This window comes from Hylobates moloch, unplaced genomic scaffold (genome assembly GCF_009828535.3).
Source record: "Hylobates moloch isolate HMO894 unplaced genomic scaffold, HMol_V3 SCAFFOLD_19, whole genome shotgun sequence".
In the NCBI taxonomy this organism is placed as follows: Eukaryota; Metazoa; Chordata; class Mammalia; order Primates; family Hylobatidae; genus Hylobates; species Hylobates moloch.
The window spans coordinates 52,326,949-52,344,182 of NW_026652294.1; the positions used below are offsets into that span (position 1 = coordinate 52,326,949).

A 17,234-nucleotide genomic window follows, 5' to 3' on the forward strand; every position below is an offset into this window, starting at 1 on the left:
TGGGTTTGCATGTGAACATTCTGTTTTTGCAGCACCATTTGTTGAAAAGATTGCCTTTTTCCCATTGAATGGTCTTGGCACACCTGTCAAAAATCATTTGATCATATATGTAAGGTTTATTTCTGGATTCTGTTTTCCATTCCATTGGTCTATCTGTCAATGTTTATGTCAGTACTACATTGTTTTGATTACTTCAACTCTGTAGTAAGCTTTGAAATCAGGAAGTGTGGGTCTTCCTGTTTTTTTTTTTTTTTTTTCAAGATTGTTTGATACTCCATGCCCGTTAACCTTCATTGTATATTTTCCATCTTATCCTCCTGAACTGCATTCTGGATGATACTCTCATATCAGCCCAACAGCCCACAAATTATCTTTAATGTTTTATTTAATTCTTTTATTTTATGTATCTTTCTAAAATTTCTAGTTGTACCTTCCAAATCTGCCCATTAGTTTTTATGAGCATTGTTTTATTTTCTTATGGATTTTAGGCCTATTTATTCGTTTCAGTAATTTTAAACATACTACTTTTATTGTCTCATATTGTTATTTTTTGTACTTTGACTGCCATTTCCATTTCAGTATTTGTTGAGTCTCCTTTATGGATTTGTTTGTGTGTTTTGTTTTTTCTTTGTACTTTTCACTGTCAACTCTACTTCAGCTGTGGTTGTTTACTCTAAGTTGTACATTCCATGAGCAAAAAAGAATACCTACCTGGCCTTATGTTATTTCCCTCTGCTGAATCTCCAAGTATATCTTTGGCCTTAAATCAGAATTTCCACACTTTCTTGGTAATATACGCTTTGCTTCTTCAAAAAAACATGGGAAACATGGGGTGGGGCTCTACCCACCCCAAGCCCAGAGCAGTTAGCACATTTTATTTCTGTTTCTTTGAGACTTTTACGATTATTTTTTGTTAAAAAAAATCCTCAGTGTGAGATTTTTTTTTTAAGAGTCCTAGTTTCATGGAGAACCCATAGTTTCATCTCCATGATTTAAATAGACCTGCAGTTAGGTACCTGTGAATCTATCATAGCTTTATAAGCATTGAAGACTTAGCCTGTTATTCCCAGGGCCTACAACCAGTGGCACTGTTCTTCTGGGTCCATCAACATCAGCTAGAATTGATTACTTTGGCTTTGAGTTTACTTTTCATTTTAGCATCTGGAACTTTTGTCTTTTTGTTAAATTTTACTTTTAATTTAAATTATTTATCTTTGTTTTTAATATATTTTTATCCTGCCTTCCTAAGTGTTTGTAGTGGAGGAGATTGTTTGTATTAAATTATTCCTCCAGTTTACTGGAATTGCTCCACCATTTTTTTCTATGAAGTTTTCTCCATAGTTACAATCGTATTTTGTGTGCAACTCAATGCCTTGGTTTTCAATTTAATATTATAATAGTAAGATATTCCTGTGTTACTACAAACTACTGAAAGTGTTACTCAAATTTCTGCATGGATGTACCATATATTACTTTACCATTTTACTGTATTTTGGCATTTAAGTTGTTTATAAGTTTTGCACTCCTATAAATAATGCTATAGTAAATATTTTTGTCTCTTTTTTTGGCTTTTTAGATTTCCTGAGGACTGAGTCTAGAAGTGAAAATTCTAAGCATTTTATAACAATTTTCATAAGTACTATTGATGGAATAGGCATGTGTTTACATAAACTAAGATTTCAAATAATGTGAAGAGAATGGCTTAGATACATACCACAGATGATGGCCAGAAGACATAATTAGCTCTAAACCATCATTTCCCAGCAGGTGGCCATTTCTGCCTTGAGTACCTCTAGTGACAGTGATTGTACAACCTTTCTTGGTAGCTCATTTCATTACTTAATTTTCCAACGTTACTGTTATAAAGATTTTCATAATATTTAATATAAATGACCTCCAAGCTATAAATATGTATCTGTGTCCTCTCACCTGCTTAATAATTAAGAGCTAATTGGTATCTATGTTAAAAAGTGTAGCTCATAGACACAAAAAAGTGTTCAAATTTCTTCACATATAGAAATGAAAGCTTCAAGAAATAAAACAGAAAATGTAGCCCAGAAATAGTATCAGAGAACCTCAAAGAGAAATAAATTATCTAGCTGCCCAGCTATAGGCCAAAACTGGTGAAAGATCAATAGTAGTTACAAAACATTAAGTCTTCTGCCTTCAGGGAAGCAACTAAAATCTCTACCAGCAATTAAATAGCCCAAAGCAAGAATGTGAACCAATTGATCAAAGTTGTAGGGAGGACAATTTTGGCTTAGCGTAAAACTTTCTAAAAGTTGGAGCTATCCAAGCACGTAATGAGGTGGTGAATTGCTTAGCATTTAAGGTCCTTCTGCAGAAGCTGGGATATTTCTTATCAGTATATTAAAGAGGAGATTCTTACATTCTTGTCCTTCAAACATTTTTTTAGAATCATTTCTTCAGACAAAATCTTATGGTGAAGACTCATTTTATAAAATAAGGCAGCTCTAGTTATAGTGTGAGCTGAGCCTATCCACATGGCTACCTTCTAAAAACTCAAGTAGACCCTAAGGCAACACAGAATGTAGTTTGAAAATCCTTTGATGAAAATAGATGAGCTATGAAGACATGAAAAGACACGAAGGAAATTTAAATGCATTTTACTAAGTGAAAGAAGCCAGTCTGTAAAGGGCAATCTGTAAGAAGTCAATCTGTAAAAAGTCAATTGCAGACTGTGTAATTCCAACCATGTGACATTATGGAAAAGACAAACTATGGAGATAGTAAAAAAAAAATAAAAAATGGTTGTAGGGGTTGTGGGAAGGAGGGATGAACAGGCAGCACAGGTTTTTGGGCAGTGGAATACCCTGGTTAGTACTATAATGGTAGATACATGTCATTATATTGTTGAAACCCATAGAACATACAACATCAAGAGTGAACTCTCATGTGAACTACAAAGTTTGAATGATAATATGTCAACATAAGTTTATCACTTTCAAAAACTGTACCACTCTGAGGAAGGATGTTGATTATGGGGGAGTCTATTCATTTGTGGTGCAGGAAAATATTTTTATCTTCTTCTCAACTTTGCTGTGAGCATGTAACCTTCTTTAAAAAGTCTTTACAATGTCCTTTGATACAGAAAACTAAACCAGATGACTTCCAAAATTTCTCCATAAGCTGAGATTCTGTGAAATTCTCTCATGTGTTTGTGTGGGTTAGAGAAAAGTGAAGAGCTGTTTTGTGGAAACCCCATAATATTTTGACATCATAATCTATACCATTTTAATCATAATATATACCGGCTTTCTCCAACTTTTTGGCACCAGGGACCAGTTTCATGAAGACAATTTTTCCACTGACTGGTGGGAGTGGGTGGGGAGAGAGCGGAGATCATTTCAGGATGAAACTGTTCCACCTCACATCATCAGGCATTAGATTGATTCTCATAAGGAGTGCACAACCTAGATCCCTCTCATGCACAGTTCACAATAGATTCATGCTCCTGTGAGAATCTAATGCCGCTGCTGATCTGACAGGAGGTGGAGTTCAGGCAGTAATGTTCTCTTGCTTGCTGCTCACTTTCTGCTGGGTGGCGTGCTTCCTAACAGGCCATGGACCAGTGCTGGTCCGTGGCCAATTTGACTCTTTCTGAGAACCCATTTATTGGTTTACAAATATACACCTTCTTGCTGTGTCCTCATATGGTGGAGAGAGATACTCTGTCACATATATCTGCTTAGAAAGGCACTAATTCCATTCATGAAGGCTCCCCACCCTCATGGACTAATTATCCCCTAAAGGTTCCACCTCCAAATATCATCACATTGAGGATTAGAGCATTAACACATGAATATTGGGAGACACAAAATTCACCCTACAGCAATTTTAGACATTGTTTTGCACTGGATTTTTTTAACTTAAAAATTTATTTAATAATTTATTTTATACTGACACATACAGCACAACTTTTACATCTAAAACTGTATCTACAGTTCTCTAGATACACACACGTACACCTCTAATCCCATGTCACATTATTTCTTAAGAATATTAGTTCTTGGCTCTCTAATACTACTGTTGTTTCAATTCATTTCAATAAATTTCTCCAACACCCTGGTTTGTTAGTTCATTGATTTCTTCTCCTCAATGATATTTACATTTCTACCTCAGATACACATCTGATGTTTATCCTTTGGATCAGGAGTCCTCAAAGTGTGTGCACCTTTAGCATCATACAAGAAATTATCTTTCATAGAAATCCAAAATCTTGGACCTCTTGAGTCAGAAGACATTGAATGAGGAACTTTGGGCATGGAGCTCAGCAGTCCATATTTAACAGGTTTTTCAGGTGTTGCTGACACAAAGACATTTGATAACAAATACTCTAGATCTTATCATTATTGGCAACTGCTAGACAATCAGTTTCATGTAAACCACTGTCTAGCCAACTTCCTATCTTTCCGGATTCTTCCCTCCAGAACCCAGTTCCTGTTTTCAAAGTCTCTGATCCTTCCTCCATTCCATTACCTGCATAATGCCACTACTTTTACCTTTCCCAATTTTAAGTCTACATTAGACATAATGAATATTCTAATGCATGTATCAACTTCATAGGTCCTCTATTACTTTTTTCCTTGTTGAACTTTCTTGGCAAAGCAAATATCCTTATTTTAAATCGAATTCTGCAGCTATCCTAAATTGGTACCTTTTGAAGTTGAATGGGGCTACAGAATAATTTACAGTCCCACCAATTGGTCTTTAAATTCAGTGAACCTCTTGAGGGTCCCTATGCTGCCTGGAAATCATACTTCTCATCCTTAGTCCATTTATTTTTCTTTTTTTTTTCTAGGCAAGAAATGTATTCCTTCTCCTTCTCCTTGCTCCTCAAACAACAAACACCTATGTATGCTAGGGCTGCCATAACAAATTAGCATGGACTGGGTGGCTTAAACAACAGAAATTTATTTTCTTACAATTCTGGAGGCTAGAGGTCTGAGATCAAGGAGCCAGCAGGAAAAATTTCTTCTGAGGCTTCTCTCCTTGGCTTGTAGATAGCTGTCTTCTCCCCATATGTTCACATTGTCATCTCTCAGTGTATGTCTGTGACTTAATCTCCTCTTCTCAGAAGGGCACCAGTCATATTGGATTTGGGTCCACCCTAATAACCTATTTTAATATAATTACATATTTAAAGACCTTATGTCCAAGTACAGTCCCATTCTGAACTACTAGGGGTTAGGACTTAAATGTATGAGTTTAGAGGGGGACATAATTCAGCACACCACACTTTCCTTTTTTCTCATCTGATTATCTTGCTTTTACAGTGAGAAAACTAAAGTGATCAGAGACTTCAGATTAATCACCTTGAAATTTTATTTCTGTAGCTTCCAGGACACCACCCTCTCTTGCTTTCCTCTTTACCTTACTGCATGCTTCTTTTTGATCTCTTTTGTTGGTTTCTCCTCTTCTCCCAGTTTTTCAATGACAGAAATACCCAGTGGCTCAGCTATTTGACATGTCCTCTTCTCTCTGTATACTCCCCATCTCTTTGTTTTGGTGATCTCATCCAGTTTCTAGTGTTAAATATCATCTAAAATACAAATTCAAAATTCAAATACTGTCTTAAATTATTTGGGCTGCTATAACAAAATACCATAAACTGGATTTATAAACAACAGAAATTTATTTCTCACAGTCTGGAGGTTGAAAAATCCAAGATCAAGGCTCTGGTAGATTCAGTGCCTGGTGAGCGCTGGCTCTCTGGGTCACAGATGACACCCCCCAGCTGTGTCCTCACATAGTGGCAGGGACAAGGCAGCTCTCTGGGGCATCTTTAATAAGATCACTCTTCCCATTCATGAGGACTCCACCATGATGACCTAATCACCTCCCAAAGGCCTCACTTCTTATCATCATCACCTTAGTGACTGTGATTTGACATGTGAATTTTCTGAGAACACAACTTTCAGGTCATTGCATATACCTACCATCTCCTCTTGCTGTAGTCTAAATATTTGTGATTCTCTAAAATTTCTACATGTTGAAATCATAACTCCTAAAGTGATGGTATTAGGAGATGGTGCCTTTGAAAGGTGATTAGGTCATGAAGGCAGAGCCCTCTTGAATGGAATTTGTGCCTTATAAAAGAGGCCCTAGAGAGCTCCCTTGCCCTTTTGTCATAGGAGGATAGAGTGAAAAGATAGCTCTCTATGAACCAGGAAGTAAACTTCACCAGACACTGAATTTTTCAGCCTTTCCTCTGATTTTCATTTCATACCATTGTGGTCTGAAAAGATACTTGATATGATTTCAGTCTTCTTAAATTTGTTAAGACTTGTTTTGTGGCCTAACATGTGATCCGTAAGTGGGGTACTAAAGTCTCCTACTATTATTGTATTATAGTCTATCTCTCCCTTCAGCTCTATTATTATTTGCCTTATATATTTAGGTGCTCTGATTTGGGTGCATATATATTTATAATTGTTCTTTTGATGAATTGACCACTATTATTATATAATGACCTTCTTTGTCTCATTTTGTAGTTTTAGACTAAAAAGTCTTTTTTGTCTGTTGTAAAAATAGCTACTCCTGCTCCCTTTCAGTTTCTATTTTCATGGAATATTTTCTTTCATTTCTTCACTTTCACTCTATATATGTCCTTAAAGGTAAAGTGAGTCTCTTGAAGGCAGCATATAGTTAGGTCATGTTTTTTCCATATCTATTTAGTATTGATTGGACAATTTAATCAATTTACATTCAAGGTATTAGGTTTTTGCTATTACTTTCAATGCCAAAGCCACAATTACTTTTGTTCCAACCTAGTAGTTATTGGTAAGTAAGGAGTTACTATGGCCATTTTGTTGTTTTCTAGTTGTATTGTAGCTCTTCTGTTTCTTTTTTCCTTTTACTGTCTTCCTTTATGATTGGGTTATTTTCCCTAGTGGTATGCTTTGATTTCTTACTTTTTGCCTTTTGTGTATCTACTATAGATTTTTATTTCGTGGTTACCATGGTGATTACTTAAAGCATCTTATAGTTATAGCAGGCTATTTTAAACTAATAATTAATTAACTTTGATGACACAGAAACCCACTACAGTTTTATTCCACCTTCCCCACATTTTATAATTTTGATGTCACAATTTACATTTTATATTATGTATCCCTTAACAAATTTTGTAGGTATTATTATTGTAATAGCTTTGTTTCTTAAACTTCATGCTGAAGCTATAAGTGATTAACACACCATGATTACAGTGTTAAAGTATTCTAAATTTGACTGTGTTTGTTTTTACTGAGTTTCATACTTTCATAGGTTTTTGTGTTACAAATTTACATCATTGTCTTTTACCTTTAAGGACTCTCTTTAACATTTTTTTTTTTTTGTAAGACAGGCCTTGTTGTGATGGACTTTCTCAGTGTTTGCCTGGGAAAAGCTTTATATCTCATTTCTTAAAGATGACATTGCTGAGTATAGTGTTTCTAGTTGCCAGTTTTTATTTTTTTCCCCTCAGCACTTTGAATATATCATTCCACTCTTAACCGGCTGTAAAATTTCTGTTGAGAAATCCACTGGCAGCCTTATTAAAACTTTCTTATATGTGATTTTTTTTTTAATTTTACTGCTTTCAGAATCCTCTCTTTGTCTGTAAATTTTTGACAGTTTGATTATGTCTTGATGTATTTTTATTCAGATTGAATCTGGTTGGAGAGCTTGGACTTCACCTGTATATTTATATCATTCCCTAGATATGGAAAGTTTCTGCCATTATTTAAAAACAAACTTTCTGTTCATATGTATCTCTCTTCTACTTTTTAATTTGCTATAACCTGAAAAAGTTGTTGTTTTGATGCTGTCTTATAAATCCCATACACCTTCTCAATTCCTTTTTTTTTTTACTCTGATTGCATATTTTCAAGTAACCTTTTTCTTGATCATTTCTGTTGTCTATGCTCTCTATTTTATTTTTAATTTCATTCATTATATTTTTCTACCCCCTAATTTTTATATAATTTTTTTTAGAATTTCAATTTTTCCGTTAAATTACCCATTTTGGTCATACATTGTTTTCCTGCTTTTGGTGAATTGTTTCTCCACATTTTCTGGAAGTTTGCTGAGCTTCTTTAAAACAATTATTTTGAATTATTTGCCAAATGGCTCATAAATATCTATTTCTTTAGGGCTGCTTACTGGCTCTTCATTTTGTGCCTTTAGTGGTACCATGTTTTCCTGATTGTCCATGATCCTTGTGGCTTTGCATTGGTGTCTGCATATCTGAAAAACTAGGGACTTATTCCAGTCTTTGCAAACTGGGTTTGTCCAAGAAAGCCCTTCAACATTCAAGTCATCCAGAGATTCTGGGCAGGCCATCTGGTGTGGTCTGTGAGTGGCTTTTCTGCTAGAGTTCTCAGGCCGGCTGACCTGGTACCTGGGTCAGCAGGTGGGCAGGCCTGGTGCCTGAGTCTGTAGAATTGAGCCTAAATCATGGATACACTGTAGTGGACTTGTTTATCGGGTCCCCAGTGTTGACCCTGTAGCCTGGGTATGTAAAGGTGGCCTGAACCCTTTATCCATGGGGACTGATCTGGTACTGGAGTGGGCCAATAGCCTTAGTCCATGGGGCAAGCCTGGGTCATGGGTCTTGTGTCCACAGGGGGTGGCCTGGAGCCTGGATTTGCAGGAATGCTGCCAGAGCCTCAGCCCTTCGGGGCCAACCTGGCACCGAGGTCTACTGGCATGGCCTGGACTATGGGTCCACTGGAATCTGGGGCCATAGGGACTATCTTAGAGCCTGGAATTGGCCTGGTTTTGGAGTAAGCATGGGGCCTGGGCCCATGGGGGCTAGTCTGGAGCCTGGTATCATGCATGTTGTAGTAGTATCTGGAGAAATGGGGGCTGCCCTGGAGCATGGGGCCTTGGGGTCTTGCCTGGAGCCTATGTGTATAGATATTGACCTGAAGGCTAGATCTATGAGGACTGACCTGGGTCCTAGGGTTGCAGGAACAGAGCTGGAATCTGGGTCCACAGGAGTGGTCCTAGAGCTTAGATCCATGGGGCCAGGCCCAGTGCTGGGGTCTACTGGAAAGGGCCTGGACCTTGGGTTTGCCCAACATATGGGCTGGCCTGGAGGGTGGAGTGGCAGAAACCAGCTTGGCACTGGGCAGGTCTGGAGTCTGTGTTCACCATAGGTGCCAGCCTGGTCCCTGTGGCATAGTGCTGACCTAGTACTAGAGGGGGCCTGAAGCCTGAGGCTATGTGGATACCTACCTGGCTCTGGGCAGTTCTGAAACCTGAAGTGAACCTAGAGCCTGTGGTCACATGTGATGTCCTAGTCCTGTGTGGCTCTAGAGTCTGTATCCACATAAAGCTGTGTTCATGAGTGCCACTTGATGACTAGGGCAGTGGAGGTCAGCATGATGCTGGGTTGGGGCTGAGCCTGGTACTGCAGGGCCAGCCAGTTTCTGGGGGCAGACTGGAGCCTGGGGCCACCAGAGCCTGACTGGCCCTAGAGCAGGCCTGGAGTCTGAGTCTGTCGGGGTGGGTCCTGGCACTGGGGTAGCCTGAAGCCCAGAACCATTGTTGTGGTCAGTCTGGTGGTGTGATGAACCCAGAGACTCAATTCACAAGTATTGATCTGGAGTTTGGGGCTACAGGGTCCTGCCTGGTGCTGAGTTTTACTAGAATTGGCCCGTTTTTAGAGTCCAAGGTGATGTCCAGTGCTCACTTCCTTCTCCATCCCCCCATGTGGTTGGGACAGGGGTGATGTGTATAATATAAACTCTCCTTCTTGAACCTGCTTCATCTTTTCTTATTTATGTTCCACACCAGGTGCTGTCATCTGTCACTTGGTTTCCTTAATTCTTGTGAAGGTATTTCCACAAGTGGATAGATATTCACATGAATATTTCTGTGGGGAGGGAGGTGAATGTTGGAAGGTCCTAGTCTGCCATCTTGTTGATATTTATCCTTTGCAAATGAGACCACTTAAGGTTTGTCCTCTTAGCAATTTTCAAGTATAAATTAGATCATTTACTAGAGTCATCATGCTTTTTGTTTTGGCAAAGATTGTCTTAATTTTTCCCTCAGATTGACTCAGTTTTAGACAGATTTCTTCCTGTGTTAAGGATTTTGATCCACCGCTCACCCCAGCCTTTATAGAGTCTGGATGGTCTAAACACAAAGCTCCCTCCCCTAGGTTTTTGGAGCATTTACCCTAGAAAACCTAGAATTATAATCGTGCTGTCTCCACTTTTGAGATGTAAATCGTTTAAAAAGCTTTTTGTCACTTTTGTAACCCAGAACTGTTTAAGGAACTGAAAGCCATCCCTTTGAAATGTAATCATAGCACAAGATAGAGTCTCTATTTCCCAGTCTCTGTAGGATGGTAGAGACCTAAACTCAGGAGGCAAGCACCTTGCTTTAAGTTATTAAATTAATTTTTCCTTTGGGTAATGTCAAAGGAAACAGAGATAGCCTGTGATCCTTTTAATCCCAGCTCCTAAAAATTCTCCTGCCCTTTGTATCAGCAGAGTTGAGCTCAGACTGAGTTTTGATCTCTCTCTCTCAGAGATCAGAAGATTGCAGCAGCCTTGAATAAAGTCTTCCTTGCTTGTTTATTTTGGTACAATGCAATTTTTGCTTTGACAGTTTTCATTGTAATTTTTTGTGGTGTTTTCTAAGAACCTAAAATAGTGCTTGCCTACTTATTAGGTGCTAAAAAATAGTTATTGCATGAGGAAATGAGTAAATGAATTATTTTTCTTTTTTCTAGTGGCCAGATTTCTAAATTGTTGACACAAGACTTTCTAAAGCATTCTTTCCTTCAATCTTGAAATCCTAAAATATTTAAAATGGTAATTGCTTAATCAGTCTCATAGCCAAACCCTTGGCTTATCCAGGGTAAATGGATAGCATGAATAATAAGTTATCGATTTTGGAAGCTACTGAGATTTGGGGGTTATTTGTTATTATAGCATAACTGTGCATATCCTGATTGTATTTGGCCTCTAAAATCACGTTGTAGAAGGAAATTATAGAAAATTAAAATAAAAGATTGATGATAACTTTTCTTAACATTCCAGTGAATTTAATTAAATAAAACTTTCCAATGAGTGGAAAGAAAAAAAAATCTATCTTCTCTTCACCAACTGAAAATACAATATGTTTGATTCTGTAATTTTTTTTTTTTTGCCACGGAGTCTCTCTCTGTTACACAGGCTGGAGTGCTGTGGCGATCTCGGCTCATTGCAACCTTTGCCTCCCAGGTTCAAGCAATTCTTCTGCCTCAGCCTGCCGTGTAGCTGGGACTACAGGCACATGCCACCACACCAGGCTAATTTTTTGTGTTTTTTTGTAGAGACGGGGTTTCACCATGTTATCTAGGATGATCTCGATCTCCTGAGCTCATAATCCGCCCGCCTTGGCCTCCCAAAGGGTTGGGATTATAGGCGTGAGCCACCGTGCTTGCATGATTCTGTAATTTTAATGTGATCTCTAATTAATAATAAATAATGGGCAAAGTGAATATTATTTTCTCTGAATGGATTGTATCAAAAACTCGACTCAAGAATGATAATCTTCTGAGTTTGGTTTTTAGGTTTAACCCTCTCAACTCTCAAATTCTAAATAAATAGACTGTTAACTTTACCTAATAAGAAATAAAAAGTGTTTCTACATTTCTGTTGTAATTTGAAAATATAACACAAACTTTTGTAATCTTTGAAGAGTATTTGGAGGAGGGTATTCAAAATAACTCCAATAAAGAAGGTTTTCTCTCTTTTCACTGCTCATTTCAGCCGAGGGTTTCCAACTGTCACCCACAAGCCTGTTGCCAGTTACCCTTGAGGATTTATGGGTTCTTCAGAGAAAATAGATAAAAACTAGAATAAGATAATTATTTCTTACAGTTTCTAAAGTTATTTCTCTTTACCAATGTCTCTCTTCTGTTCTTCCAAATGTTTCTGTTTATTTCTTCATTATCTAATACCATTATGACAGTTTTTATTTGGTTATACTCTACCCCTATTTTCCTTTGCTGAGTTCTTCCTTGTGAGATAAATTCTGATGCTAAAGTTGAAGTATAGCATGAAGCACTGGGTAATATGCAAACAACACTGGGCTTAAAAAAAGCTGTCAAGAATGAGGGATAGAAAAGGAATTACATGTAAGCCAGTTTAATAGGAGGATAAAGACCTGGGCTCAGAAAAAGTTACAGAGGTGAAAGAGAGAGGGAGGGAGAGAAGAAAGCATGTGAATCAGGACACTGAGACAGAGGAAAGAGGTTTCTACTGGATTTAGAAAAAGGAAAACATTTAGGAGAAGGCCATGAAAGGCAACTCAATCTAGTCAGGCATTTGAAACTTGGAGTAAGGAATGAAGGGTTCTCTGGGAAGGGCATGAAAGATGCCAAAAATGAATTTGGTGTGCAATACGGTTCTCTCTGTAGTTAGCTATATAGTTGAGATTGTAATGTTGGATTTTTTTTTTTTTTTACCACAGAGATTCCCTCACTTACTAGGGGTTGATATTTTTAGTACTATCAATAACCTAGAAAAAATACAAAAAGGAATGAGGTGACAAACAAGAAAGCTGGATGGAATAATAGGGGATGAATGTGGTCACAGGGTAATGAGTAGAGTGGTCATTAGCAGGTCCTTGGGCACCATGTAAACACTGCAGTGTTAAGAACTTGCAGGATGTTGTGAAGGTTATATACAATCACACATGTGAATGCTCCTTGCACAGTATCTGGTACATAGTAAGAACTCAATATCCCTTCCAAAAGAGGCCAGTCATTTTATTAAGGTATGGAAGGAGTGTGGCGGCCAACAATAACCACATCAGTATTTGTCATGTAACAATCATCTCTAGGATATTTGATTGCACCTGGAACATTGGGAAAAAGAGCTGCATTATAGTGCAGCAAAAGGAAACTGATGTTTAGTGATGTTTACAACATGCTACTTGGCATCTAAATCTATAAACAATTCCATCAATTAGATATTGTATATATCAGTTAGATATTTTATATATATTCTGCTCACTGTAGAGTACATATAAAAATACATTTTATATATTAAATTACATATTGAGCTTCAGAGAGTTGAGGGATCTTGCTTGATATGTCCAGTAAATTTCCAGTTGAACTCCAATGTAAGGCCAAATCTGTGACCAAAGTTCAAACTGTTTTTCGTCAAACTACACTTCCATTTTATATGAAATTATGAAAACAGTGACAAATTTATCAAAAAAGGCAACATCATATTCCATCTATTTATTGTACTAAATGTCTATTTGGGAATTACATTTCCATCCAAAAGTTAATACCTTATTTTTATAGGCTTCCTAGAACTTTGCATCAAGTGTAGAATGGAAATGGCCCCTGGGTTTGCATGAATATATTTCTTGCAGATAAATATATTTTTATAGAGATTTTTTTTAGTCTGAAATTTTGCTCTCATTTTTCTAACACTTATAAAAACTGCTTTTTCAGTAGAATGTGTTAATCTACCTTGAACATTTCTACATGTCTTTTGGAATAACAGACAAAAACATTTATAAAACAGATTTGTCTTCAAGGGACTCCTGCACTGGGATGCCCTGTTTCAGCCCCTTGCATGCAGCTCCTTCTTTCTTTCTACTAAAGAGTTGAAGGCAAGGCTTCACCACACTTTATATCTGTGCAGTTTATAATGTACTTTAAGTTCATAGTTTCAGAAATCACTAGATCTGAAAGGGACATTAGAGAGGATTTATTCTAGCCAAAACACCTAGAAAATAGACTCAGAGAGATAAACTTTCTTGCCCAAGGTGAGGCAACTGGATTATCATAGAACAAAATGAACTACGTTGTATTAGCATATAAATTTAAAATTTTCCTACCTAAAAAAGTGAAAATACAAAATGAGGGAGGTAGTTCTGAACTATTTTCCCTGAGATGTGCAAATTTAGGTTCCTAACTGTATATGATTGCCACAAAGTAATTTGTCTCACTCTGACACAGTGCTACTACTGTATCTCTGTTCCTTTGAGGGTGAGAGCCAAGTACTCATTGACTCAGAGGGCAAAAGCAGGCTCTCAAAATGCCAAAACGTGCTCACGAGGGGCTGATACTTCAGACAGGCTTTCTTCTTCTGAGGGTGCCTAAACCATAGTCTTGAGTTAATGAGACTCCAGTAGAATGAAATCAAATACTCAAGTTAGCATATATGAAACAATGAAAGGAACTCACAAACACAATGAAAGGAACCACTACCGGGTTTCTTTAGATTATATTTTATTCTAGTGAATATAAAATAAGAAGTTGATTTTAGATATTTAGCCGAGTCTTAAAGATACAAACTCTATTCAAAGACTAGTGGATGAAGCACAAGGCAAAGAGTCAGAATCCTTGGGACCCTCTTGGGTATGTTTGAGACTCTGGGCAAATCCCTTTACCTAATGGGGACCTCAACACTCATTATTAAAAAAAAAATCAACATGGGGTATAAAGCATGGTTTTTAGGTTGAAAAGGAAAGAAAACTCATAAAGGAAAATGCAGTTTATTCGCTTGTTTTATTAAGATAATGAAAACCCCAGGGATAATGTGTTTTACACTTGATCGTAGCCAAAAGGCTAAGAAGTGATTGAGATACTGTGTTTTAGAGCTAGCTTTAGACAAAGCCTGTTTTTCCGGGTTTGGCACCATTCTTAGGTGTTTTCCGGCATTGTCAGGCTCCATTCTCTCTTCTTAGTAATCCTAATGGATGAGGCTGTCTGTATCCTGAGAGCTCCCAATTAAAATCCCCTCAGCATTTCTGGCTTTAATTGGTCAGCCTTGATCACATACTTTCTCTACTAGTTATTGTGGCCAGAGTGACTGATTAAAAAAAAAAAAGATCAGCTATCTTTACTACTGTAGCCAATGGTAGGGACAGTTCTTCCTGAGTTACAGACAGTGCAAGAATTGTGGTGCCTGCAGGCAAATCACAGACCCAAAGAAAGGAAAATAGATTTTGGGAAAGCAAAGCAACAGATATCCATCACAAATGACCAGTCATCTTTCTTTCTTTCTTTTTTCCTTTTTTTTTTTTTTGAAATAAGGTCTCACTGTGTTGCCCAGGCTGGAGTGCAGTGGCATGATCATAGCTCACTGCAGCCTTGACCTCCCAGGCTCAAATGATCCTCCCACCTCAGCCTTCCCAGTAGCTGGGACTACAGATGTACGCCACAACACCCAGCTAATATTCCTGTATTTTTTGTAGAGACGGGGTTTCACCATGTTGCCCAGGCTGGTCTTGAACACCCGAGCTCAAGTGATCCTCCTGCTCTGGCCTCCCAAGCACTTACTGGGATTACAGGTGTGAGCCACTGTGCCTGGCCAACAATTATTTTCTTAAAAGGCCTTCCATTTTTATAGTCAGTGGGCCCAACACAAAAGGAGATGTCTTAAAGAAATACAATGTATAAGCCATATTAGAGTCGAGTCTGTTTACAGCTGGAGTAGTGCTGGAGACATACCTGCTGAGCTGGTTTTTCTTCATCTCCCTTGGTAGTGCCTCTGAGTGAGTCTTCTAGGATTTACAGGAGGAGAATTTGAAAGGCATTAGACCAGATGATCTCTCAGGAGACTTGTAAACAGAACGTTCTATTATTACCATCCCTTCTTGACTAGGTCATAAGCTCCCTGTGGGAAAGTACTCAGTCTTTGCTTTTGAGCTCCATGTTCCCTTGTTACTGATCTCAGTATACACTCATAAAGGTGTCAGTTATTTTCATGGTTATACACCTGTTTTTCCACAATGTTAACCCCTGAATATTTTTTCCAGTCGAATCTGCCCCTCTTTGGAACCCAAAGTGCTCATAAAGCTGTAAGATAGATGCAATCAGCTTTTTTTCTCCCGCTCAACAGGCACAAATTACTCTTTGCTGTAGAGGAATATGCTATTTACCAGGCTGCTCTATCGAGGTGTGTGTGTGTGTGTGTGTGTGTGTGTATGTGTGGAGTGGGAGTGTGTGTGCACATGTGTGTGTTTTTGCAAATGATAATAACATTAAGTCTCTTTGCCTAGATGCTCCATTCCATTTTAGCAAAATGTGGAGTGAAGACTAGGGAGAGTTTTAGTTAGATCTGGCCCTTGAGATAGTAATAAAAGTTAGCTGCCTAAGCATTAAATAGCCTTGTGAAGCTCTCCTTGCAAATCTCCACCAAATGTGTGCAATGACTTTCTCTTTCCACCTCCCAACTTAGCTTTAATACTGTAGTTGCTAATGATAATGCCTATTTTTTTTAAATAGTGCTGGTGATCTTGATTTTTTTCTAACTCTTTGGGGATATTTTAGTGTTTAACCAGTATGAACTACTTGTTCTTCAGTATTTCAGCAAGTGAGGCTCTGCTTCAGTTCTGTATCAGCTACAGGCTATAAACACTTCACACTATAATGTATTGTGGAAAAGGAAAGAGAAGTTCATCTAGATTACCCCCATAGTAAATATTAACTTTTTGTTTGCCAGAATTTTCTATACAAACCCTTATTTTTGTGTATTATTATGTATTCCAATACAAAATTAAAAAGTCACATTGTCATTCTAGTCAGTCTAAAGATGAGGTAGTTCAACAGCTTTAAAAGGAAATGAATTTTGTTTATTTATACAATCAGGACTCTTGCCTCAGATGCGCTCCCAGAAAACAGAACTATGGCATATCTGCAAGATACCATGTACTACAAATGCTATATAGGCATAGCACCAAGTATAGATATAGAGTTATGAAAAGAAAAGAAGAAAAACAAAGGTGTGGTTTGGTGTTTTTTGTTTTGTTTTGTTTTTTGCTTAAAGAGCTCATAGTCTAATAGAGGAGAAAAAAGCAGAGTTATATCATTGGATACGTTTTCTTGATCTTGTGTACTGTTGTGACTGAGTTGAGCTTTGGAATTAGATTCTCATTCATTGAGAAAAGCCTGAGGAAACATGTTAATAGAAACATATTTCTGTGTAAGGTATTAACTGGAGAGATGTAGGGATCATAGTGTCCTCAGTGGCAATTCCTTAAGGAAAATTATTTTCATAATTGTATGACATAAATAATCTTGCTTCTCTGTGCAATGAAATATGTCCTTCCCACTGCCAATGAGAAATATGTGCCAGACATTTCTTGTTTTTCTTTATCTGTCTGGAAGCTCAGAATCAAATTCAACTTAATAACTATGTGGCATTAATTTAACAATTTCTTCATGATTTGTTACTTTTATTTTACTTTAATTTTTCTCTGATCCTGGATTT

At 37.6% G+C, this 17,234-nt stretch overlaps 1 long non-coding RNA gene across 1 annotated transcript; it reads right to left on the reverse strand.

Annotated features, from left to right (window-relative positions):
* Window positions 1-4,997: 4,997 nt before the first annotated feature.
* LOC131382046 (uncharacterized) lies at window positions 4,998-15,578 on the reverse strand. The gene is made up of 3 exons (XR_009211196.1): window positions 15,473-15,578; window positions 5,395-5,563; window positions 4,998-5,139 (listed from the first exon to the last, which is right to left on the reverse strand). It is a non-coding gene; the product is annotated as an uncharacterized LOC131382046 (long non-coding RNA).
* Between the last annotated feature and the right edge of the window lie 1,656 nt (window positions 15,579-17,234).